Source organism: Topomyia yanbarensis, chromosome 3, assembly GCF_030247195.1.
Source record: "Topomyia yanbarensis strain Yona2022 chromosome 3, ASM3024719v1, whole genome shotgun sequence".
Lineage (NCBI taxonomy): Eukaryota > Metazoa > Arthropoda > Insecta > Diptera > Culicidae > Topomyia > Topomyia yanbarensis.
The window spans coordinates 29138470-29164455 of record NC_080672.1 but is presented as its reverse complement, the minus strand read 5'-3'; the positions used below and the strand labels follow the sequence as shown (position 1 = coordinate 29164455).

Below are 25986 nucleotides of genomic sequence, written 5' to 3'. Positions count from 1 at the left end.
GTGAAACAGCGAACCCGTAGAGCTTGAAATTGTATCCACCCGCATCTACGACGTTTCCTAATGTAAGGTACTACATTCCGTTGCGGAACCTGACCTTCTGTTTCAGCTGATTTCGAAGTCAATTTTCAGCGCACAGGAAAATTTCAGGGGCAGTTAAACGATTCTACTAATTGCTTGCTTATCGAGACGCGCTCGTGTGATGGCTGCTTTGCAAATTAGTGCCATGAATCAAATCCAGCCGGCAAGGACACATTTTCTAACCAGTGAAAAAGTGGGAACCATTTAACCTCGCCACTCCAGCAAGCACAAAATCAGTCTCGTGGAAAAACAGATAGCCTATACCGAAAGTCGGCACAGTTTTTGCAAATGTGAAAATTTATTGCACTTTGCTTTTTACTGTCGCTGTTCTGATGTCCGTACCTTATCGTGCCCCCGGAGCGTATCTGGCTCGGAACTGTCACTCCTTGTGCTGCCGACCAGAACAAGGGCTGTACGGTGTAGGTGTTGATTTAAATAGGTTGCGATGTGGTATGGGCGTTCAAGTGAAAATGAAATATTAATTCTGAAGTCACCAAAAAAGTGGTTCCTAAACGACAAATCACAACAGAAAATTTCTAATGAAAGCAAGAACTTCTGGAACACAAAATCATATCGCATACGGTAGCTTTCGTAGCATCACTGTCGCACCGGATGGGATGATAGTAAAACATTCACGACCAGTTTATTCATCCTTCCCTGATTGTTGTTTTGCGTCGGGTTGTGCCACACACAGACAGGCAGTTTTTCGTTTTCATAGTACTGTGCCAAAAGCAAAACAGGTGAAGGTATTTTTCAGTGGGTAAACTTCAATGGCTTCGTTTGCTTTCGGGGTAAAACACCACCCACAAACACAAGCTGTGGGTTTTTAATCACCTTGAACTTGATTTGTGAAACTTGACAAAAATCTTGAAATGAAATGATTTGCAGGAAATGTCAAATAACACGTGTGTGAAATTTTTGGAAGATTTTTTTTGCGATATTCATGAGTAATCACGGAAATTTATTCGTTAAATGGAAAATAGACACCAATTGAAACAAGTATTTTAAATTTACTCTCAAAACACTAAATTTTATAATTATTTAATATAACCGATTAGTACACGTTACAAATACATGATGATTCAATGAAGCGGAAATGATGAAGTATATAATTTATTCTGACATCTAAAAGATCATCACTACTGCAACTCGTGAAAAGTTCTTGAAAGTAAACAAACGAAGCGAACACACACAATCAATCTAACGAATTCCAATTTCCCATTCAAAATAGTTTATATTTCACTGGGAAAACCATTTCACTAATTTGTTTCTTCCTGTTTCGAATGATTTCAATTATTTCCTCTTTCGTAGAAAAAATAATCGATAGCTTTTGCCGCATACCAGCTGAGGAAAGGTGATATTCTGCTACAGCAATGCCGAACAGTCCGACTGCTTTGAAAATTCTCCGAACCTGGTCCGAACTCACCTTACCGCATCCCATCCCAGATTTTCCCAATAAATATAGTATCACACGTGCCCCAATTTGAAACGCTCTTGTTCACACACAGACACACACCGCCCTCCCAGGAAGACAGAGAGAAAAAAAACTGATACTGAAAGGAAAAACCGAACCGTTAAAAAATCGATTCCTGTTATTGTTAGCTTTTGTTATTGTTCCTCCGTCTGGACTTCCTCCCAAGTATAGGTACCGTACGATTTTCCGAATTAACCTAGACTTTTAGGTTTTTTTTCAAACGCGCTAGTTTGATTATCAGCAGATTTCGCGCGCTGCCGAAATTACAGGAACCGCACAGAGTCACATAAACAATTAATTTTCCATTCCCAAGGCTGCCTCGCTACCGACCGTTCACCGCGGTAGCGGCGTACGTTCCGGCCAAGGCGACGTGTCCGGGGGTGTCGAATTGTTTACATTCAATGCGCTTTTGGGTGGAAAATGAGCGGTTAATTTTGCTGACCGTCGTCGCGAAGGCGTTGGAACTGGTAGACGAAGAAGCGGTCAATTTCGGTCGAGTCGGCTGGAAGAAATTGTGCGGTTTGTGTGGAGTAACTCTTATGCACCCGCCGGCATCGTGACGGAACATCTGGTGGGTCAAAAGGCTAGACTGTTTGGATAAACGGATTGGTCATGGGTCGGCGGGCCGGCCGGCCAGCCGGTGCGGTCGAGCTGCGATTGATTGGTTTTAAAGTGCCGCGAGATGTATATTGTTTAAATCGCAGCAAATTGCACTTAGTGCCGGTGGAATTACTTTTAAATAGGAAAAGTTGCGGTATATCTTGCACAGTACATTGTGGTGGTCCGATCTTTTAACTTTCTTAAATAAACAAAGATACAGCAGTGCAACAATTAAAAGAATATTTTCCGAGATCCGTAGGAGTGTTCATTACTTTGTATATTTATGAATCTGTTTGTATGTAGCCGTTGGGTAATTATCGACGACAGAACGAAATAATTTTTTTCCAGTCAACAAATATCGAAATTGACAATATAAACCAATGTTCGATATATCACTGAAACATAATTCAAATACCACTACTCCTATATCAAAAAATTGTGTTGACCCTCGGGAAGTTCTGAGTTCACAACGTTATGAAATTCTAGCGAAATCGTTTTAGAACTTCAGACGGTCTCCTAAGTGAAAATACTGATGCGACTTCCGGAGGGTTATGGGAAGGTTCTCATTAAAAATTTTCATAAATTTCTTTTTTTCTGTATTTTTATAGACATTGTGTTAAACGGGTTTTTCGATCCACGTATCCATAATCAACGCTCTCGGCTCGAGAAGCATGCCTCTTGTGGAAACCTTTTCATTGCATTATGCACGTTCCCAGAATGCTTCGCGTTGCACTGTATGTGTGTACAGATCTCGAGAACGTAATTCATTGCTTGATTTGTAGAGGCATCGCAGACTAATCGTGAGTTATTAAACAACCACAGAAAACGGTGAAAACGGAACATTTTGGTCAAAATTATTATACTCACATTTTAGTCCGCCATATTGGGAACGCCATTTTTATTTTGATACATATTAATTCAAATTCGTGTTTAGAAATTACAAAATCTTTTTTTTCTTCTTTATTTTGACTGAAGTACCATTTATTTTGTAATGGGAGTCCGCCAATTCAATCGGCCATTTTCAATTTAAAAAAGCTGACTTTAGATTCGTAATCAGCGATATCAAAAACCCATAATTTCAGGTAATTGTAACAAAATATTGACTATATACTACGAATTATTCATCGAAAGTACTCTGAACCCAAGCAACCAAAAGTTCGTATAAGGGAGCTGCATAAGCTTCTCGTTTTAAGTATTTTTTCAGTACGTTTTATGTTCTAATAGCGGCTTATGCAGCTTTCAAGTTCCATTAAAGCTTAAGCAGCTTGAAAGTTCGCTAAGCACTTTATGTGAACTTTAAAGTGTGCTTTTTAAGTATTATCCGAACTTCTGGTTTCTTGGGAAAACTTTTACGGCGTTTATCTCAAAATTTGATTTTTCAAAACTGCGTACAATCTTATTTGAAAACGTTTCGATTTAAACATTTCTTCATCTTTTGAACGCTCGAAAGTAAACCTTTTTCCTTGGAGGAATGACCTATAAAATTCACAATTTTTTTGAATTCACTATTTTTAGAGAAATCTTAAAAGCGAAAAGTGCTAAAAATCGATCTCAAAGTTTGAAATCGCACCATTACACAGTGATCACCTTCCATACAAATGTCGAACAAAACCTCAAAAGTGGCCCGAATTTCATGAAAACTTCACATTAAGGTAATTTTGTGACGCTGAATTCATATTTGATGTTTATTTTTTTGGTTTTTTATTGCCTCAAAATTTTGGCACATAGGGTGGTTCCAAAATTTAATATTTACGAATATAAAGTGCACTACATCCGAAAATTCATTCTAGTCTAGTCTAGTCTACACATACACAGCCAATACGTGTAGGGATCCTGGAAAATTGCAGACGCTTGTCCACAATTTTTCTTGTCATTATTAACGTTGGTGGCACATATGGAATATGACACAAGCATTAAAGCGGCCAGTCCAACTGTGCAGCGTTCAAAATGAAGATGATTCAAAATTATACGGCAATCAAACTATTCACTTAATGAAGAATTTAATCTACGAATTATTTTGAACCTTGAATAAGGAAGAAACGTGGACAACCGAACACAACCGTTTTAAATTGATAGGGGTTTGATAAATCGTTGGGAGTGACTTGGCTAAGAGGGTTAATGTCACCCCTTTGGTTCCGGGTTCCTGGGATGGGGCAGAGGTGGACTACATCCGAAAATTCATTTTCAAAAAAATTGGTGTGGTGAATTTTTTAGCAGAATGCACATTTTTTCAATTTTTAATAATGATAAGACACATCTATAAATTATATTACGAACCCTGGGTAATCAAAGGTTACCAGGCGTCTCCTACAGACATATCATGAAAAATCACCTTTTTCATACCTCGGGGCAGAAAACAATATATTCATTTTCGGAAAAGACACTAATTTTCAAATATCATGAACAACAAGCGATCTTTTCAAACTGTTTCAAAAAAAAGTACAGCCACTTTGAACATTATAACTTTTATTTATTGCACGAATTATTATTTGTTCTTCATGTCTGAGCGAGAAGAAAGGCTTGTACCGACTAAATCGAACGGCAACTACAAGTCCAGCAAATAACCTTTCAAATGAAACCAGTGCGACCCTAATCGGAGTCTTAACTAAAAACTTAACTTAACTGAATAACTTAGAATTGCAATCAGTTTTTCTCAGAATTCATCATCTATTTCACTTTTGGAGTTCTGTAAAAATTCGAACTTTTGTCCTCAGCACTTAATATTTTGAGAAAACTCTATTCAACCTGTTAAGAAACAGAGAAAAATGTTAAATCATGAAAAATCTAAAATAAAATTTTGAGGTTTCGTCCGGCTAGGCGACACAGTGCATTATGTCAAATTTTGTCCGGACTCCGTCCCGGCACAGAAGATCTACCGCGCCGAGTCCCCTCACGATAACGCGAACGAAACACGTTTTTCGATGGTGGTAACAATAAAGCTCCTGGGCCAGACAGAATCAAATTGTTAAAGAATCTGCCAGACTCTGCTAAGAGACGCTTGTTGAACTTATATAATAAGTTTCTTGAGGCTAACATTGTCCCAAAAGATTGGAGGTAAGTGAAGGTCATCGCCATCTAAAAACCAGGAAAACCAGCCTCCGATCACAATTCGTATCGACCGATTGCAATGCTGTACTGAATCCGGAAGTTGTTCGAGAAAATGGTCCTATCCCGCCTCGACAATTGGGTTTAAGCAAATGGCTTACTGTCAGATACACAATTTGGATTTCGCAAATACAAAGGGACGAACGATTGTCTTGCGTTGCTCTCAACCGAAATTCAAATGGCTTATGCTAGTAAAGAGCAGATGGCATCAGTTTTCCTAGATATAAAGGGGCTTTTGATCCAGTGTCTATTAAAATTCTTTCTGAAAAGCTGCACCAGCATGTTATTTCACCGACTCTAAACAACTTTTTGCTAAACTTGCTGTCTGAAAAACATATGCATTTTTCGCATGGTGGTTTATCGACATCACGAATTAGCTACATGGATCATCCCCAAGGCTCATGTCTAAGCCCCCTTCTCTATGACTTTTACGAGAATGACATTGATAAATGTCTTGTCAATTCCTGCACGCTAAGACAGTTTGCAGATGACGGCGTGGTCTCTATTACAGGACCCAAAGCCGTCGATCTGCAAGGACCATACCTTGGACAATTTGTCTACTTGGGCCCTCCAGCTGGGTATCGAGTTCTCTACGGAGAAAACTGAGCTAGTCGTATTTTCAAGGAAGCGTGCACCAGCGCAACTACAGCTTCAATTAATAGGTCAAACTATAGCTCAGGTTTCAACATTCAAATATCTGGGGGTCTGGTTCGACTCTAAAGGAACCTGAGGATGTCACTTTAGGTATCTGAAACAAAAGTGCCAACAAAGGATCAACTTTCTCTGTACAATAACCGGAACATGGTGGGGTGCCTACTGTACCAAACAACGATATTTTCGGTGATGGAGTACGGGAGTTTCTGTTTCCGCTCCGCTGCGAACATACATTTCATCAAGCTAGAGTGAATCCAATATTGTTGTTTGCGTATTGCTTTGGGTTGCATGCACTTGACACATACGATGAGTCTAGAAGTACTGGCGGGCGTCCTTCCACTGTAAAATCGATTTTGGGACCTCTCATATCGATTGCTCATCCGATGCGATATCTTGAACCCGTTAGTAATTGCAAATTTCGAAAGGCTTGTGGAGCTAAATTCTCAAACCCGATTTATGTCCTTATACTTCGATTACATGGTACAAAATATCAACACCCAAAACAAAAATCTCTTGCAATAGTTGCAAGCGACAAACACTTGCAAATAATGTTAGTATCGCTTGCAATTTTGCAGTGAAAGCCAATTGCAAATATTGCAAGCATATAAAATCAGTTCACAATACACTGTCAAAGGATTACCACCACATTCACGTGAGTATGCTGGGTGTTATAGAAACGCACAGCGAGTTTTTATTTTCGTCTTTTTATTCTTTCCTCACCAACATCTTCAAACGCAGTTTTGTGGCTTATTCATTACACATGAGATACCATCAAATTAAGGATGTGCTGATTGTACGAGCTTTAAAGCTCGTACAATAACCACATCCTTAACTTAGCTTTATAGTATGTGATACGATGCGCAAGGTCTTGAGTTCAAATCTGGAACAAACTTTTACTTTTTTCATTAATCGTGAAATCATCCAAGTGTTTATATACGACTTTTATCAACTCATAATTATCTGAGAGCATGGTTGGCTGAATTAGGTATTGGATAGTGATCTGCCCGTAGGTGGCTCATTTTTCAATGCCAGCTGTCTTTTTTATCTAACGCATATTGATCACCAATACACATACATCGCTAATACATAGCTTGTAAGTAGGGGTTTGCCCACTACTCGGGTTCTTGTTTGCCCGGCGAACCCTTTTTTTCAGGGCGGCCTAGGTGCTTCTACAGAATTTCGGATTTTCGTTTCACAACAAAAGTAAACAAACAAATAAACTAAATTTACCAACTTTTATTTGCTGCGTCCACTCTTCCTGCACTGCTCTACACGCTGATAATTAATCGGCTGCTGCTGGTGACGTGCGGTATCTTCCGACCGGCCGGGTCAACAACGGCCGCGTTCTCCTTCGGTCGTATCTTCGTCGGCTGCTCCGGCAGCGGTCCTTATCGTTTAGCTAAGGAGTTGAGCTTGGCTCCTTTATTGGAACCTCCCTAGCGACGGTGGTGATGATTCACCGGATTCTTTGCTCCCCGCGAAGAATCCCGGAAGACACCTCAGTGTTCTTCCCAGGGGGAGCCGTAGTCCACCCTGCTTCACCCTTCTTGGCTATTAGCGGGGAAGGAGAGCAAAGCTCGTTCGGCTTATCCTTCTCAGCGAAGGTGGTGCGTCTGGATCCTTTGCGGTTAGCCGGGGAAGCGAAAATTCCTTGATGATTAGCTTCCCCCGACGGCGATCCAGCACCACAAAATAAACAAGCGCCCAAACCACGGGCCGGCACTTTACGACGGATAACTTTCCGTCACACACGCGCACTTCGCACTACGGCTATTGTGGCTGGAAACTGTCCCGAACTGGTGTAACGGGGACGTCTGAATTTTACCGTGGTCTGTCACTATCTATGTATTTTACGATGGCCACCTTCCGCACTCGACCACAACAAACACCAACCGCCTCGTCGCACAGCTGTCATCGGTGAGCAGCATAACCAACGCACACTTATTTTTGCAAGAGGAGAGCGGTAGCCTACGTAAGCCATATGTTACTAATTCACAAACATAAAACAAAAATTCTCTAACCTATCTGTACGAATAAAACCGTTCACAAACGCGAAAATGAGCAAAAATTTACAACTAAATTTGAACGGTACCGCACAGCGGTGAGCATAATTTTACGGAAACAATACACTCTACGGAGTGTATACGCAAAAAAAGGGTATATTTCCACCCAGTGCTAAATTGTTACCCTGACGGGTTACAAGCTTCTTGCAATTTTTGCACATTACAAGAACGCTTGCAATTTTCGCTCGTATTTATTGCATTAATGTAAGCGAATCTTACCGGGTACGTTTTGGGTGAATCCTTCTTCATATTATCCCAACCGTGTCAATCTTCTTCATGCTTCTGATTCAACTGTATTCTTCGACACATCCATGAAGGACGAGATTCGTGGAATTCCGGATCACATACGTCCGCAAGTGATCCCAAGCATCTTTCATAGTAAATTTAGAGAAGTCGATTGCAACAAGATGTTTTACACCGACGGGTCAAGCCTCGTCGACTCCACTGGCTTCGGTATATTCAATCAAAACCAGTGTTTCAAAAATCACTCCAATCAGTATGCGTTGAAAAAAACATAGTTTGACCAATCATCAAAATCCATGATTTCATCACTCGTGGTTTTTTTTGGCTCCTGAGGAGTGAAAACCGCCAAAGATTGAAAACAGGTTGCTAGATTATAATTGCAGCATACAGTTTAAAAACCCGAGCTCAATTTAGATTTTCAATTTTCATTTTATCAAGCACAAAAGCAAAACAGATCATGGCGAAAGCTTCTTTTCGATAGACCTCGAAGGTCATTTAGTGCTATTTTAGCTATAAATCGATTTACATCAAAAGAACGCGCTGAAATCGTAGCGCTTTACATTGAAAACGATCGTTCAATAGTGAAAACCTCACCCTTTCCGGCGGAGTACATAAACAAAATTGTCGAATTTTGGGGACACAGAACCCTTACGTTATACATCAAACACCACTGCACGACCAGAAAGTAACTGTTTTGTCCGGAGTGTGCTCCAAAACAATTATCTGTCCTTATTTTTTCAAAGAGGGAGAGACCATCGACAACGCACGCTACCGTTGGATTTTAGCGCACTTTGTCTGTCCACAAATGCAGAAAAAAGGTCTGAAAACTTTTATTTTCAACAAGACGGGGCACCTTGCCACACCGCAATCAAGTACTTGCAGAGCAAATTCCCAGGACGCGTTGTCTCAAAAAATGATAATTTGGAATGGCCTCCTCGTTCTCCGGATACGGTGCCAGACTTTTTTCTGTGGGGTTACTTGAAAAGTAAAGTGTATTCAAGCAATCCTAAGTACCTTGACGAATTCAAAGCTAATATACGAGCTGAAATTGCTGCGATTAAGCCCGTAATGCTGTCCAATGTCATGCAAAAAGCCCGCAAAAGAACTGCTTTTTGTGTATCAAATGGGGGTGGTTATTTAATCGACGTTCAATAATAAACCTGGTTTATAATAAATGGCATAAAATATCTTAAAAAACTTGTTTACTTCTGAAAACGGCTAAAAAATGGCGGAGTTGTTCAATGTTGTAAAAGGATACATCCAGCTGGCGCACCCTGTACCTTCTGCTGGGATAATTGAGAAATTAAACATACAAATCTTGAAGACCTGTTAGCATAAGTTTGAAATTAAATTCGGTCTATAAGCGGCGACAGAACAAGAATCACAAACCGGAGTGGACAGGAGGAGCCAAAACCAGGAGTGAAAGCCAAAGAGTCAAAACCTACTTGGATTGCTTTGATTTTTTTACTCACTCCCAGAAACGTGCATAACAATGATTGGTTTCCACCGCTCCTTTGGAAACAGGCTCCTTGGTGTGAAATGTGTGGTTTATTTGAAACACTGATCAAAACCTCACCGCCTCATTTAAACTCAATAATGCTGCTTTAGTTTACGTCGCAGGACTTGATGTTATTCAGTATACCCTTAGGATCATTGATACTTTGCCCATTGATCATTACTTTATTGTCTCGGATAGCCTCAGCTCAATCGAGGCTCTCCCTTCAATGAAACCTAGAAAGCACATTTCATATTTTCTGGGGAAAATCTGGGAGCGCCTGCGTGCTTTCTCTATAAGATCGTACAAGATTACCTTAGTTTGGGTTTCCTCGCATTGCTCCATTCCAGGTAATGAAGAAGCGGACTCTTTAGCTAAGGCGGGCGCTTTATAAGGAGACATATATGAAAGACCAATCAGCTTCAGCGATTTTTTCAGTATTACTCGTCAGAGAACACTCGAAAGTTGGCAAACTTCATGGAGCAATGGTGAACTGGGAAGGTGGCTACATTCGATAATCCCTAAGGTATCGATGAAACCTTGGTTCAAAGGGATGGATGTGGGTCGGGATTTCATTCGCGTGATGTCTCGGCTCATGTCCAATCACTACTCGCTGGACGCCCAGCTCCGACGTACTGGGCTCGCAGATACACGTTCCTAAAAACCATCAATATCCAAATTAAACTGCCCTATCATCTCTTATCATTCCCAGAATTGCCTTCATCCGCCTACCGTACCCCAACGATGGTCTGATGCGACTCCAAGACGAAACAAAACATCTCTGTGGAATGACCCAACACACGAGACCAACAGCACAACATCACACGCGCAACGCGATGTGTTGCAGATCCGCATCTGAACCGTACTCCGGCATCGTCTGGAGGGACCTCTGCCGACTCGAGGAAGACCGCCCGGCGTCTTAATTCTGGAAACTCAAAAGTTTATATCTCCCCCCCCCCCCGTCAGCCTTGTCCACCGTCTCCACCATGTCTCTGATACACAGATGTAGGACTTCACCCCCCTTCCTCCCCTTGAATATCTACCCAAAACATAAGTGCCCCCCTATCTTCTAGTTTTAATTGATCAATATCTGGCTAAGAAATCCCCGCAGTACCACTACTTCAAAATAGCCCTGATTAATCCCTACTAATCTTAATAAAATTGAACCACTCCCCCTAGTTATTTCTAGTTAATAAGCTTGTAAAATGTTCCACTTAGTTAATAATTAATTGCACCAACAATCTCCCTTCTCAAAATCATAAAGTGAATTACTATACAAAGAACACACAAATTGACCCGTCCCCCTAATCTTACGAATATTATATTCTCACTCTTAAGTTAGCTGTAATTCTTTTTTTTTTAGTTTCATTATATAAAAATAAAATAATATTGAAATGTGTAGCCCCCTAGTTTTAAAAAATTCAAAATTTAAAACAAAGAAGAAAATGGAACCTTTAAGCTAACGCAAACGTGCCTTACCAAATAAACGAATTGAATAAAAAAAAACCTGTTTTAATCCACCTAGCGGTGCAATTGTGACTTTCTCAATCATGAACACGAGAATGTTTGCGTTGTTTACATTCATTAAAAGCTTTCAAATGCATATATTATATTTTATTATTATACATGACATGACAAATATACAAGAAAAGAAATCATTATTCCAGTTCAACAATTGTGCAAAAGAAAAAACAGCCACGGTAATATTGAACTGAAAAAAGGTGCGAAATCGGCAAAGTCCCAAAAAGTCGATTTTAATAAGAAAAAAAAATTTTCGTGATAACATAAAATCTCGACGTTTCATGCATTTTAACCCTTAAATGCGCAATGTTGTTTTAAAACAACATTGCGAAAACCATCTCAAAATTATCATAGTAACGTATTAAAACTGTTAGACAATTTTCAGAAAATTTTAAAAAAATTGCTTTGCGCCTTTAAGGGTTAAAAATGTTTGGCATCAAAAATACGAATTCGATTTCTGAAATTTCATAGGGTCCCCCCCTTGAAAAAAATTTTGAGTTCCGGCTTATATGGGAATTTCATATGTGACCGGACGGTTCATTCTATATTTCCGGAACCATATAAGCGATCCGTGCGAAATTTTATAGACATCTGTGAGAATAGTATAACTATCATTTGGGACTAAAATTGTGAAAATCAGCCCAACCATTTACGAGAAACTGATATTAGTTTGCAAGTTTTGAAAGATGGCCGCTTTTCCCATGCACTTCCGGAACCGTCTATGGTGGTCAATGTAGTCAACGAAAGTTTGTTTGGCCGTCGGTGACCAAGAACTACAAATTTAAGTTGTTTGAGAGACATTTTAGCGAAATTTTTACCTTTTTTGCTTTCATCGGAGTATCGGTTTGAATCACAATTTGCTATGTGATCGCACGCCACAACCCGTAACTCCGGAACCGGAAGTCGGTTCGGGATAAAATTTAATAGCCAGTTACGGGGACGCAACATCTTTCATTTGAGACAAAGTTTGGTTGAATCGGTCTAGCCATCTCCGAGGAACCGATGTGACTGTATTCTGAATTTGGATACTTCCGCCGAGGCTTCTGGAGCCGATGATGGTGGCCAATGTGACCAAAAAGACTTTGAATGGCCGTTAGTGACCTAGTACTACAAAACGAAGCAGTTGTGGTCACATTTTGGAAAAAATTTCACCATTATACATTAGAGTGACAGGAAAAAAATGACCCCTATCGGCCCACCCCTGATTCGATTCCTAGTTCCACCAGGAGTACTTGCACGAAATTTGAAGCAAATCGGACAAGTCTAGCTACCGGACCAACGTGCCTGAAGTTTGTATGGGATTTTTCGACAATTTACATGGAGAAAACCCACTAACTAGCATTTTTGCCGCTAGATGGCGCTGTATGTATCACATTATCACTGTAAGTGAAAATAAGAAAGATAATTTAATTGTCTACAACCTTTCCGAAGACTGCTATTGAATTCGGCTTTGTTAAAAGAAGTTATTAAGCTTTTAGTGAAGTGATGTCTGAGTCAGTTTTGTATGAGGCCTAGCAGTGCATGGTTGTGTATCAGTACTCGATTTGCGCGAACTAAACATTTTTGTGAAATAACCGTAAGATTTAGCTCTACGATATATTCAGAAGAATGGTAGTAAATAATACGAGCCATATTTTGGTTACAACGTTTTAGTTCCACATTTCACCACGTAGAGGGCGCCAACACTAACTTTTCTAGGGAAATAGATAGAAATTAGGTGTCTTCCACAAAGTTGTAGAACAGGCATTTTACAATAATTCTTTCGAACATCTTGATAGTCTATCTCTCTTCTATGAAAAGTTAGTGTTGGCGCCTTCTATGCGGTCATAGTTGGAACTAAAATTTTCCAACCAAAACATAACTCGTATTATGTCTTATAATTCTTCTGAACATATTATTGGGCTAAACCTATCGATTATTTCACAAAAATGCATAGTTTGTGGGAATCGATTACAGATACACAATAAGGTGGGGCATTGTTATATGGAAAAACGTAATCATAGTCACATCAACCGAGCACAGCACTTTTTTGGTTCCTTTTGGGGTCCCAAACAACTGTGCAAAATTAGGGGTCGATTGGTGTTGACCCGGCGTAGCGCATTGCGTTTGAAATTTGTATTGAGATTAGTATGGGAAAACCTACATTTTTGCATTTTTAATTTTACAGACTACAATTCTTCCTTTAGTATGCAAACAAATAGATAGAAGTGTAGTCCAGGATATGCTGAACAACTTTGCCGAAGGATGTATGGTGTTAGAATATCTCTAAGCCAAGTTATAGCTGTTCAAAGTTCGATACATCGAATTAAATGTCAAAAATCATTTTTATTGCCAACACTGCCGGTGTACCATGGTATTTCATATAGCATTCCAAAATAACATTATATATTTTAGTTTTACCACATTGGTATGTTTGGATGAATTATTCAAAAGCCTTAGCTCAATTTCATGAGCGTAGGTAGTGGATCAATAGGGCGTAGTGAGGGGTGAGGGGTGAGGGGGGATGGGGGGACTTTAATATGTAGAAATTCGAACTGAAATGTTGTCGAGGTGGAATGTTCAAATGAATTATTTCAAAACAATCACACAATGTCCTACGCATAATAGTAACGATGAAATAAAACATACTGTATCCCTTTACCTTGACTTTTATCAATAGAAGTTACGTTACAGACTGAATCAACTGATGTCGAGTTGATATGTCAGAGAATTGCATTGATTATATTTCAGTTTAATAGGCACTATGATTTGATGAGAGGCTCATTTCGACGCTGTTCGATCACCTGAAGCAAAAATTGTTGTAGGGATCTGGTGGATTTCATTTTGAAATCCAGAAATTAGCTTCACGCTTCGTGATCGAACAGCATAGAAATGAGCATGCTATCAAATCATAATGCGTATTAACAGTTATGTGTCCAACAAAAAACACCTTTAACAGGCCAACGAGGGTACCCGGCTACCCACAAATTGAAATGCTCATAACTATGGCTTCCTTTAACCGATTTGGACACTTTTAGATGTTTTGGATTCAGGAACTCGTCTGCTTTTTGATTTTGTACAGTAGAACCGTAATAATGGATCTGGTTTTTGGTAATCCGGATTTTCCGGAGTAATGTTCCAGTACTAGGATATGATTTGTAAATTTTAATAATGTCCTAGCAATATGAGCATCAAAACTCTTCAAATTGTCTCGGAGGTCTGTTTTTTATTGTTACGGGGCCCTATGGCAATTTGAAAAATGGAATTGGAATGGAATGGCCACTCACGGCCTCACAGGAACCTGCTCCGAAATGTCCGTTCCGGGGTCAAATCACCAAATGGTTCCAAAACTACGAGATGCAGCCTACTGATGCAATTCCAAGAATTTTGATGCCCATATTGCTAGTATTCCATTGCAGTTCGCAAATAGTACCCCCGCACTGGAACCTGCTTCCGGAAACCCGGATTCCCGGGAACCGAATGGAGTAACCCGATTCATTTTTACCAAGTCCAAAAGTGGATGAGTTCTTGAATCCAAAACGGGCAAAAGTATCGAAATCGGTTGGATATTACCTTAGTTATGAGCATTTTAGTTTTGTGGGTACCCGGGTACCCACGTCGGCCTGTTACGTAGTAAAAAAAAATCAGGAGCCCCTCCTTACTCCCACCCTTACTATATTAACAATATTATTAACCCAAAAGCTTGACTTAGTGAAGTTCTAAGATGTCACAAAATTTCAATTTCCAGCTATGGATAAAACATAGGAATTTAATTAATTGAAACTTAAAAAGGAACCCAGGTACCGCGTCGGACACACAACGGTTAAACCGAAATATAATCCTCTGACATATCATCGCGAGTTCAGTTAATTCAGTCTGTAACGTAACTTCTATTGATAAAAGTCAAGGCAAAGGGATACAGTATGTTTTATTTCATTGTTACTATTATGCGTAGGACATTGTGTGATTGTTTTGAAATAATTCACCTGAACATTCCAACTCGACAACATTTCAGTTAGAATTTAGACATATTAAAATCCCCCCCCCCCATCTCCACTCTCTACGCCCTATTGCTCAACTACCTACGCGCATGAAATTGAGCTAAGGCTTTTGAATAATTCATCCAAAAATACCAATGTGGTAAAACTAAAATATATAATGTTATTTTGGAATGCTATATGAAATACCATGGTACACCGGCAGTGTTGGCAATAAAAATGATTTTTGGCACTTAATTTGATGTATCGAACTTTGAACAGCTATAACTTGGCTTAGAGACATTATAACACCATACATCCTTCGGCAAAGTTGTTCAGCATATCCTGAACTACACTTCTATCTATTTGTTTGCATACTAAAGAAAGAATTGTAGTCTGTAAAATTAAAAATGCAAAAATGTAGGTTTTCCCATACTAATCTCCATACAAATTTCAAACGCAGTGCGCTACGCCGGGTCAACACCAATCGACCCCAAATTTTGCACAGTTGTTTGGGACCCCAAAAGAAACCAAAAAAGTGCTGTGCTGAAAAAACGATCATTTTGCCCCACCCTAATACACAACCATGCACTGCCAGGCCCCATACAAAACTGACTCAGACATCACTTCGTTAAAAGTTTAATAACTTCTTTTGACAAAGCCTGATTCACTAGTAGTCTTTGGCAAAGTTGAAGACAATTAAATTATCTTTCTTATTTTCACTTACAGTGATAATACGATACATGCACTGCCACCTAGCGGCAAAAATGCGAGTTAGTGGGTTTTCTCCATGTAAATTGTCGAAAAATCCCATACAACCTTCAGGCACGTTGGTCCGATAGCTAGACTTGTCCGACTTGCTTCAAATTTGGTGCAAGTACTCCTGGTGGGACTAGGAATCAAATCAGGGGTGGGCTGATTGCGTTTTAAAAAATTCATTATTTTCCTGGGCAGTCTATTATACATTCATTGCAGAATTTATTAAAATCGACATTTTCTACGTGATCGTACTCATCACCCTGTAATTCCGGAACCGGAAGTCGGATCCATTAGAAATTCAATAGCAGCCTATGGGAACGTTGCACCTTTCATTTGGGACTAAGTTTGTGAAAATCGGTTCAGCCATCTCTGAGAAAAATGAGTAAGATTGTGTTCGCGTACACACACAGACGCGCATACACACACACATACATACGCACACATACATACACACACAGACATTTGCCGAACTCGACGAATTGAATCGAATAGTATATGTCACTCGGCCTTCCGGGCCTCCGTTAAAAAGTCGGTTTTCAGAGCAATTGAGCAAAAAATATCAAAAGTTCATCCGAGCTTAAAGCTCAGAGCTGGCTACTTCAATCGCACAGGACATGACAAACTTGTATGTCGCTTCAAACCCGTATCTGGTGACCTGTTTTGCCTAATTACGTCTTATTCAACATGATTCGACTGCTTGTTCGGCTGTTTGTATCGCGCGTCATGTTTTGCAATAAATACAAGCAAATGGGCCATTATAGTAATAAGACCCGGTTCGCAGTGAATCGTTAGGATGTGTTTATTGTGGAAAGAGCTTTCATGATCTTTAACCATTCCCCGCGTAATTGCTTAAAGAATCGGAAGCATTTCCTTAAAAGCACTCTTTTGCAGAAAATATAACAGCTCGAGAAAGCGCTGACACAAATATGAAGCAAACAGCTCCAGGTTCTAGACTGTTAGGATCAAACAAGGAGTTTCCAGCGCTTTCAGAAACACCAAAAAATCCAGGTAGCTCATCATTTCAACTAGTGACTCAACTCAGTGCAGAACGGGTTGGTCGAGCAAACGGAAAGCCCATAATACCCCCATGGTCATAGTTCAGCTTCACCCCCACTGCATGGTGTTTTGATAGTGTTTTAAATCACGTCAACACATGAAAACACCATCACCATGGTCCGGTAGAATCCATACGAAAACCATATTTTGGTGTATTTATGAGTTATTGAGACCATTTCATAGTGTTTTAGTGGTCGTGAAACTTGGCACGGACCATATTTATTTACCCCTTTTCAAGGGGTTGTATTGTGTCTGAACCCATGAGAATTAGCTTGGATGGCCCAGATTTCTTTCCCATTTGTGAAGCAATAAAACTGTTCAAACAAGCGATAAAGTTTGTAATATTTTTGGTTTTTTTGTAAGTCTTTGCAGTGTCTTGAAATTCGAACACGTTCGTCCTTTATTTTTTTCTCCACTTGACACTCATTTTCAACTCAACTTTCGAACAATAATTTAATTGATACCTGGAAATGGGAAACTTATCCTGACTTAATTTATGACTAAACCTCAATTATTCTACAAAGCAGATCAATATTTTGGCGCCTACTTGGCCAACCGCACGCTACGACTTTGCATCTAGGTCACTTGCGGCCTATCAAGGTTTCTACGTACATAATGGCCTCCTTCGCTAGCTCCGAAAGTCCCGGACGAAGCAACCAAGTTCCTGAATAAATTTAACATCCATTTCTCATAGAAGAGCTCTATCGATTTCCACATGCTTATGCTCATAAGAAAAGTGAGTTATCGATCCTATTGAATTTGATTTGAATTGCACTTCCGGTTCCATAGATACGGGTTGAAGAGTGCAGTCACATATGATTTACCAACATAAACCGGCACACCTACGACTTTTAAATGATAAAACTTCCAATACAGCGCATTCAGAAGTGCTTGTTTTTGCATGGTTATATCATTATTAGCCAATTAAATATTATTTAGTTACATTGGCCACTTCCGATGGTGTCAGAAGTCCCACAGGAATGGGTCCTGAAATTAATTTGCGCAGTTGGTCGAGCCAATCCTCACAAAGCTATATTCAAATGACCAGTAAAATATCCCAATACACACTGCCGGAAAGTGATGCATGGGATGAAAAAGGTTCAAACCAGTAGGTATTAGATCTTTTGGGATATGTTAAACGGATCAGAGAACCCACGAAATGAGAAGCTATCTGCAGGCAAAGTATAAACGATACTTTCCTTTATGGCTTTCTACGTTTTAATATCAGACGTCGGAAAAGCAAATGTTTCGATTTTTTGTTTGTTCTTCAAACGTGACGCAGCATCGTTCTCAGTCGCGAAACAACCCAAGCGGAAAAAAATCCGGACTAGATGGGCGAAATACAGAACACTTGGAAGCACAAGTCATCCGTAAGATGGTTGAAGATGAAAAATGCCTTGCCGACTCACAGTGAGAACGTGCTATTTTTCCTTCGACGCTCGGAAAATCAAAACTTTAACATTATGAATATGCAAAATTATAAGGTTTCAATGTTGGCATGGAAATGACCGAAAAGTTGATCACGTCAAAAGCACGATTCTGCTACCGTGGAATTAACTCTGATCCTGGTGCACTGATGTAGAATGCTGGACTCATACTACACACCAAAAAAATCTGAATTTTATCGTTGACGTAATTGCAAACATGACACAATTCAACAAACCGTAATTTAAGAAATGACAGAACATTACCGTGTTCCATTTAATTTTACATGAAACATATACTTTACATGCGCAATGACTTAAAATTACACTTCCTACCATTCAGAACAAACGCTGTATGTGGAGTAAAATTACATGATTTACGAAATTAAACGTCATGTAAAATTAAAATCAAACGTAAAACTAAGTCATTTTTGATGCTCGTATATGTCATGGTCAGGAGACGTAAATTTACACTATTTTTTCTAGGTGTGTACGTTTGTTCACATTGCATAGTTTAAACGTAGATTAAAGTTTCGAGCTATCATGATTGTTGCATTGTGGCAGAGCTCTGCCATTATCTAGTGTGAAGTAAAACGACTACGAAACAGAGCGTCAAAATTCTCAAAGGGATCATAGCACCAAAGTTGGTTTTTTTTTTGATGAAACTCCTTGATTTTGGTTCGCTCTTTCAACAAACTGCCCAGCCAACTCTTAGCATACTAAACACCTTTAAAAAAGCAAAGAACTTACACTGATATCAGAATCCTCCCTAATCATTTTCATATAACAGGTCAGTGTTAAGGCAGAATCTAGTTTAAAAGATCAATACAAAAAGGTTAGGTACCACCAGACCAGGGAATTGCAGTACTATGGCTTACTTTTTTCTAATATTCCACGAAACTGATGATTTCCTATTGTCGATACACAAACTAAATTAGTTATGTTGCATTTGATCAGAGAAAGAAAACAATAAATTAATGTACCAAATAATGTAACCAAATCAACAACAATTCCATCAACAACCAGAAAACATGCTCCCATACTATTCTTCAATCAAGCGCCCATTGTCGCAGCAGGCCGTTTTGTGACGGCAATGACTACCAAGTGAATCCACCCACATTTTCACCCTTCCACCAATATGCTAAATTTATCAAACCTACCTTCTTCTATGGTAGCTTCCTTCGAATGCTCACGCGATGATTGCTGCTATTTTTTGTTGTCTTTCACTGCGACCTCGAACTTGTCCTTACCGGCTCAGTGTCACTACCGGTTCGGTACTGTCTATATTTTCCTTCTGCTGATTTCCCTATCTCCTATCGATAGTAATCACGACTGTAATTCAATACCGGTGCCAATACCAATAGAAAAAAAAAAACACTCGTTTTCTCTCCCCTTCTCAACCGAGCCGCCGGTACGTATGTTCGCACACTACTCGTGGAAACGAAACCGAAACTATTTACGAGGGCGAAAAACTGTCGACTAATTTCCTATCTTTATCTTCGTGCTTGCTTCGATTTATGCACACACTATCTGTTCCTCGTGGGCGTCGGTGGGTGGATTTAATGACACGCACGGTCACGGCTGTATATTCAGCAGGACACACAGTAATAACAAACAACGGGTAGGAGCACACGTCCGCGCACACACACACACACAGACGGAAACGCTCGCGTGCTGGTCCAGTAATTGCGAGCTTTTGCGGAGCTTCCTCAGGTGGTTTTGGATAGATTTTCCTAACCAACACAACGCGAAAAGCACATGGAAAGAGAAGAGAATAAAAACAGCTATTCAATATGGAGGTACTTGATACGTATACAAGCATGAATTTGATTTGCCGGACGTGAGGCGACATAATAAGTGTAAGTAGAGTGTTGAGCCCGTTTTCACCATGGTCCGCTAATGTCGCCTTTGGAACCGGACACTTAGGCAGAACACAGATAACAGGCATTTATGGTAGAACGAAATTTATTTAAAAACCTGTGGAATCTATCATATACATAAACTATAGAAATCAGTGTCTCACTATTGCCATACATACGTTAGACATAAGTACATTACGCATAATGGACGTTAGGCATAATGAACGATTGGCATAATATACGTTAAGCATAATGGACGGTTGGCATAATGAACGTTAGGCAATAATGGACGATAGGCATAGTCAATAAAAATATAAAAGTAATCGCAAGGCTTTCGTTATTATAGAGATATCAATCCTACACTTGTTTTTTCGAGTTTAACGAGATACACACAGAAAAAAATGTTGGTAAAAATAAGAGTTTTTCGCTCTTAGCAAAAACAACCAACGCATACTCTTAGTTTAAAAATAAAACTTTTGTTTTGAGTACTATTCTTCATTTGCTTAAAAGGAAAACTTTTACTTTGATTATTATTCTTGATTAATTTAAAACTTTTACTTTCAACCTAATAGTTGGCGTTGGTTGTTTTTTGCTAAGAGCGGAACACTCTTACTTTTACCAATATTTTTTTTCTGTGTACTCCGAAATGAAAAATACCATGCGACATATTTATCCTTTGCAACTGTAGGGTTTTATTCTATTTTTTCCGTGTGCGAGACGAAGAAAATATCGCTTGATTTAAGTCAACAGTTTGGTACAAGCACATTTCATTAGCTTAGCTTCGCTTAGCTTAACCTAGCTTCGCTTAGCTTAGCTTACCTTAGGTAAACTGCCCGTAGTTGCACTTCGTGATTGACCGAATGAGTAAAAATGCACAATGAACCAACAGAATGTTACTTGGGAGAAATAAAGCATTCTCACTGTGCATGTTTACTGAATCAATACTTTAATAAACTGGTCAATAACGACGCCGGCCACGACCATGGCTGTTCTACCGAGGAAGGCAAGGAATGTTAGTTCGACACTCGCTTTGGCCAGAGACCGAGACTACCTCTGCATCTCTACGAGAATTCGCAATTGATTTTCAAAATGTCAATCACTCAAAAGTCAAACTCAAACACGCCGACCATCGGCTTTCTGGAATTTTCATGATTACGTATTATTAAAACGTAATCCTAATATTTCAGCATTTTCGCACAGGTGCATTGAAAAAGTTTTGAATTGTGCGTGGTGTATGTTTTTGCTATCTGTATTCCGACCATCTATATAACCAATACAGTTGCATTCAAATATTTAAAAAAGCCAAATATTGAACAAACATTATGTTTTGGAGCCTATGGAAACTTGCACTGTTGTGAACTGCCTCAGCCCAAGACTACAGATTTTACGTTTGTGACGATACCTTTTTCGTTTCGGTACTTCGCGACAGTACACAAATAAAATCTCTCTTGTATCAAACAGTTTCCGTAGTTCTATTTTGATGGCCTCAAGAATATTATCATTGAACTTAATAATATAGGAGATAATCGTTTCGTTGAATAAATAATAATATGCATCATTCTTTCTTTCATGAGCTGTTCTTCAAGAGCACATATTTTCTTCTTGGACATGTATGTATGCACCATACATGTATGTAAGAGCTAATCTAAGTTGATGTGCGTTATTCATACCTTAAGGGGTTATATACAAAGTTGTGGCAATAAAATGAGCTAAGTTCGTGATTTTTTAAGATGATTTTCTGCAAATTTTATTCGAAAAAGCTAAACAGTTCGTTAGGAGTACTATCAAAGATATAAAAAAACAGGTTGATTTACATTTTTTTTACAAAATTCAAAAATTTTTGAGCGACTTGTCACAATTAATCTTCTTAAGATAGATGTCTTCCGTTTAATACCACCATATTAATAATAATGAAAAACAATTGCTTTTCACCATCAATCAGATACTACTATTTCAACTATTTCTTTTACTCAACTGCTGAGTTTCCGCATACCACGTATTCGGTCTGCTTCTTTTATTTGAGTTCAGATTTATTCAAGTATATACAAAATGTTTTATTCAAGTACAACAAAATGTTAATCGAGTTTGATCAGCTTCCAGAGTAATTCAACCACATCTAAAAAGTTCAAACATCCATGCTTTTATCATTCTAGGCCATCACCGCCAAAATTTATTTTCTTGAAGTGACAATTTAAGCCTAACGTCCATTATGCCTTATGTCCATTATGCCTTACGTCCATTATGCCTAACGTATTTATGCCTAATGGGGTACACCCAATTCTAGCTACAAAACTTTTGTTTTTGATTCGATTTGTTCCTGCAGCTATGCTGCTTGAAATGTTTCGTTTTGATTTTATCGAGAACTGAAACTAACAAAGCGTGAATTACTAGCAATTTAATTTTTTTCATGACGCATTTCAAACCATGCTCGGCCATTCCAAACCATTCCCGAACAATATTCGAAATGACTAACCAATGCCAATCCATATCAATGTGCCCCATGCGCAGAAAATTCTCAAGGGAGGGGTTATTTTTTTGGTTCCTTATATAAAAAGGGTATAGAACCCCTAAAAGGTTGAAAAATTTTTTCCGAGGCCCGGAAGGCTGAGTCTTATGTCGACTCGGCTTAACAAATTGAGACAATTTCTGTTATCGAGAAGGAATCTTGATCGGACACCATCGCCAGCTGGATTATGGTAGTGTCGGATTCTTACTGCATTGATTTGTAGTTTACCGACTAAACCTAAACCGCTTGTTCTTCCCAACTCTCATTCTTTCGCAGTCATCGTTGGGTTCACGTTCACGTCTCAACAGGTGACTTGCGTTTTTTGTTCTGTGTTAATTATTAGTGTTCATCCATTTATGCTGTTTCTTGCTTGCTGTTTAGCCTTCATGATATAATCGACCTACTCAGGTCAGCTGCAAATATCGTCACCTGTTGAGAGGTGAACCTACGGAGATGCTGAATATAACGACTTACATCTCATTAGAACCATCTTCGCACGATTTGTTATCCTTTTTGGCGATTCTAGTTCTTATTTATCTACTAGCTGGTGCTGAGAGTTTCCCGATGGCGTAATTTCTCCCAATGTCAGCCGTTCTGCCGCAGAGATCACTTACGGTGAAATCTCACTAGACAATGATATCCCTATTTTCTTCAAGATCGTGTTGTTTGACCGACCTTTGCTGTATAACTGATCTACTCACATCAGTTGTTAATATCGAAACATGTCAAGACGTGATCCAATGCCGCGATGCCGACCAACTTGACTTACATTCTTTTACAGCCACCTACGCAGGGTTTCTTCAGAAACTTAACCGTAGGTACTCAAATGCCATATTGCGTATAAAAACGGCTCGCAGTATCTATTTCCCTGATCAGGAAGTTAAGAACTTTTCAAAAGTAATTTAAAATCCTCATGGGATTCCCTGTTCATTCCCTGTCAAAAAAAATGCGGACGAACATGGTCAGGCGATTTAAACAGTTTGACGTTTAACTCAACTCGCCTATGCTAATTGCCCCTAGTAACAAATGCAATTTGCGAATGCGATTTAAAGGCAATTTCAACACTTAGACAAATTTTCTGGCGGACTTGGTGTTTTGCGTTTTTCAAACATGGCGGTTCATGTTTGGCTTAAGATTAAAATTGTTTTTTTTTAACAATTGGCGTGTTCTCGCTTGTATTTTGTTTGTCTAGTGCACTTCATTTAGCCAACGAATGTGGGAAATTGTGGAATCGTGTGTAAATATAGTGGAACAAGATCTCTGACCTAAACTCTTAATAAAAGTCAGATTGTGGTAAGTTTTGGTGTGCAATGCCAATTTCACTATTGATTCTTCCTATAGTTTGGTGGTGATTACCTAGTGCAGTGATAACTTTATGTGAGTGGATAATGAATCCGAAAATAAGTATTATTTGTAATTTTCATATTAGGCCATTAAGGACGATTAAATGGCGCGTTCCCTGGGCGATTTAAGGGCGGGTAGAGCGGCTAAAAAATGACGGTGGTAAATCGCCCAAATGTTGCATTTAAAATAGCCCCCTAATTGCCAGCAATTTGCTGGCAAATTGGAGGGCAATTAGCGCATCCGAGCTGGCAAATAGCCCCCCGTTAGCCAGCAACTTGCTCTTTTTGACTGGGTTTCTACAATAAGTCACAGAGTGAAATTCCTCTCGGTCAGCTATCTCTATGAGGCATTGCAAGATGACGTCATATGAGTAAAAATGCCCGAAAAAATGACAGTTCAGCGAGATTGATTACACGGTGTTAGAATTCGAAACAAGTTTCTTGTACTGGGTGGAATCAAAAAAAATTTAAATTCATGTAAACAAGCTCTCTAAACTGTCAGAAAAGTGAGGTTATACATTTTCATGCAATGTTTTATTCAATACAACCCGGGGACAATTTGACAGATAGTGCTTATTTCACATATGGTCGGTGTTAAGTCAGACCGGACTAAATCGCAAAATATCAAAAAGTACTGGATATAGAATTTCTTCAACTATATTCCACTTCTGCCAGAATTGTAATATGTTACAATTTGCATAAATTATGGTAAAACATTTTTTCGAATTATAATGTAAAGAATGGTACGAATCAAACTTTAAACTAGTTTTTCTCGAAATCAATACAATGTCACTTAGTCCGGTCTAACTTAACACCGACCATATGTACCACCGATTTGATAGTGGCGCTAGTATACCTTCTCCATATGAGTACCATGCACAACGAGATGAAATATTTTCAAGTAAAAAGCGTAGTTTGTTACGTTTCGTTTCGTTAATAATGAATGCCATCAATGCAGCTGGAACAACATTTAGAAAAAGCGTATTCCAAGATGTGAATAAGGAAAACCATTATTCGAGAATAAATTTATTACTAACTGAAAAACGACAGCAAAGTTACATAAAACTTATGATAAATTTGGCTTTAGCTTATCAATTCGTGTGGCAACTTGTTGCAAATGAATAACGAACGTAAAGAATTCTGGTATTCTGTTCGGGAATAGAAACAGAATATGTTGGATTTTCTACACATTGATTGTGCACGTTTTATTAGAATTCTCGTAGCACATATGTACATTTGTACTCGACTACTACCATATTTTAACTCGACTTTTGAAATAATTCTGTCCGGTATAAGTTCCGATGGTTTTGGCACGGCTCCCATTAGAATTCTTCTCAAGTTTTACTAGGTTTCACCCAGCCAGAAACCTAACGGAACGGCCTCTACCGCAGGATTCGATATCTGGAAAGATGTTGGTTCGATCCCGAAGATACTAGAAAATGACGTTCAAATTCGAGCCAATATAGGTGGCTAGAATTCGAAAAGTCATCTTCTAGTATTTCTGATAATAGATTTGTTTTTTTTTTTTGGATTTTTTAGATTAACAATGAAATCTATGTTTCTGTTTAGGTCTGGTGCAACAAGGGCAGTCTCTAATTTTAACAGCGAAATAAATTGTGTGATAGATGCGTTTTAATTATTTATTTTTCTACAAATGTGGAAAATGATAAATGAGATGTGTCTTTTTTAAATACTTCTCCATTCGAGCCGCCATGATATCACCAAATCACACAAAATTTGCTTGTGAGTTCAATATAGTCGTGATTCGCTGGTAGGGCCACAGCCTCCGTCCAACTAACGAATTTGATTCGCTAGTTGGACCGACTGAAAAATGTCAAAAACTCTTTAAA

The 25986-nt window shown here is 39.0% G+C and overlaps 1 protein-coding gene across 4 annotated transcripts in view; it reads right to left on the bottom strand.

Moving 5' to 3' along the window:
- The window catches only part of LOC131693625 (calbindin-32), a 237177-nt gene that overhangs the window by 206173 nt on the left and 5018 nt on the right, over window positions 1–25986 (bottom strand). For 2 of the 4 annotated variants that reach the window (XM_058981585.1, XM_058981587.1), the window contains exon 2: window positions 19589–20161. The exons of the other annotated variants lie outside the window; for them this stretch is intronic. The gene's annotated coding sequence lies outside the window, so the exon portion shown is untranslated. The remainder of the gene's footprint in view (window positions 1–19588; window positions 20162–25986) is intronic. 4 annotated transcript variants of the gene reach the window in all.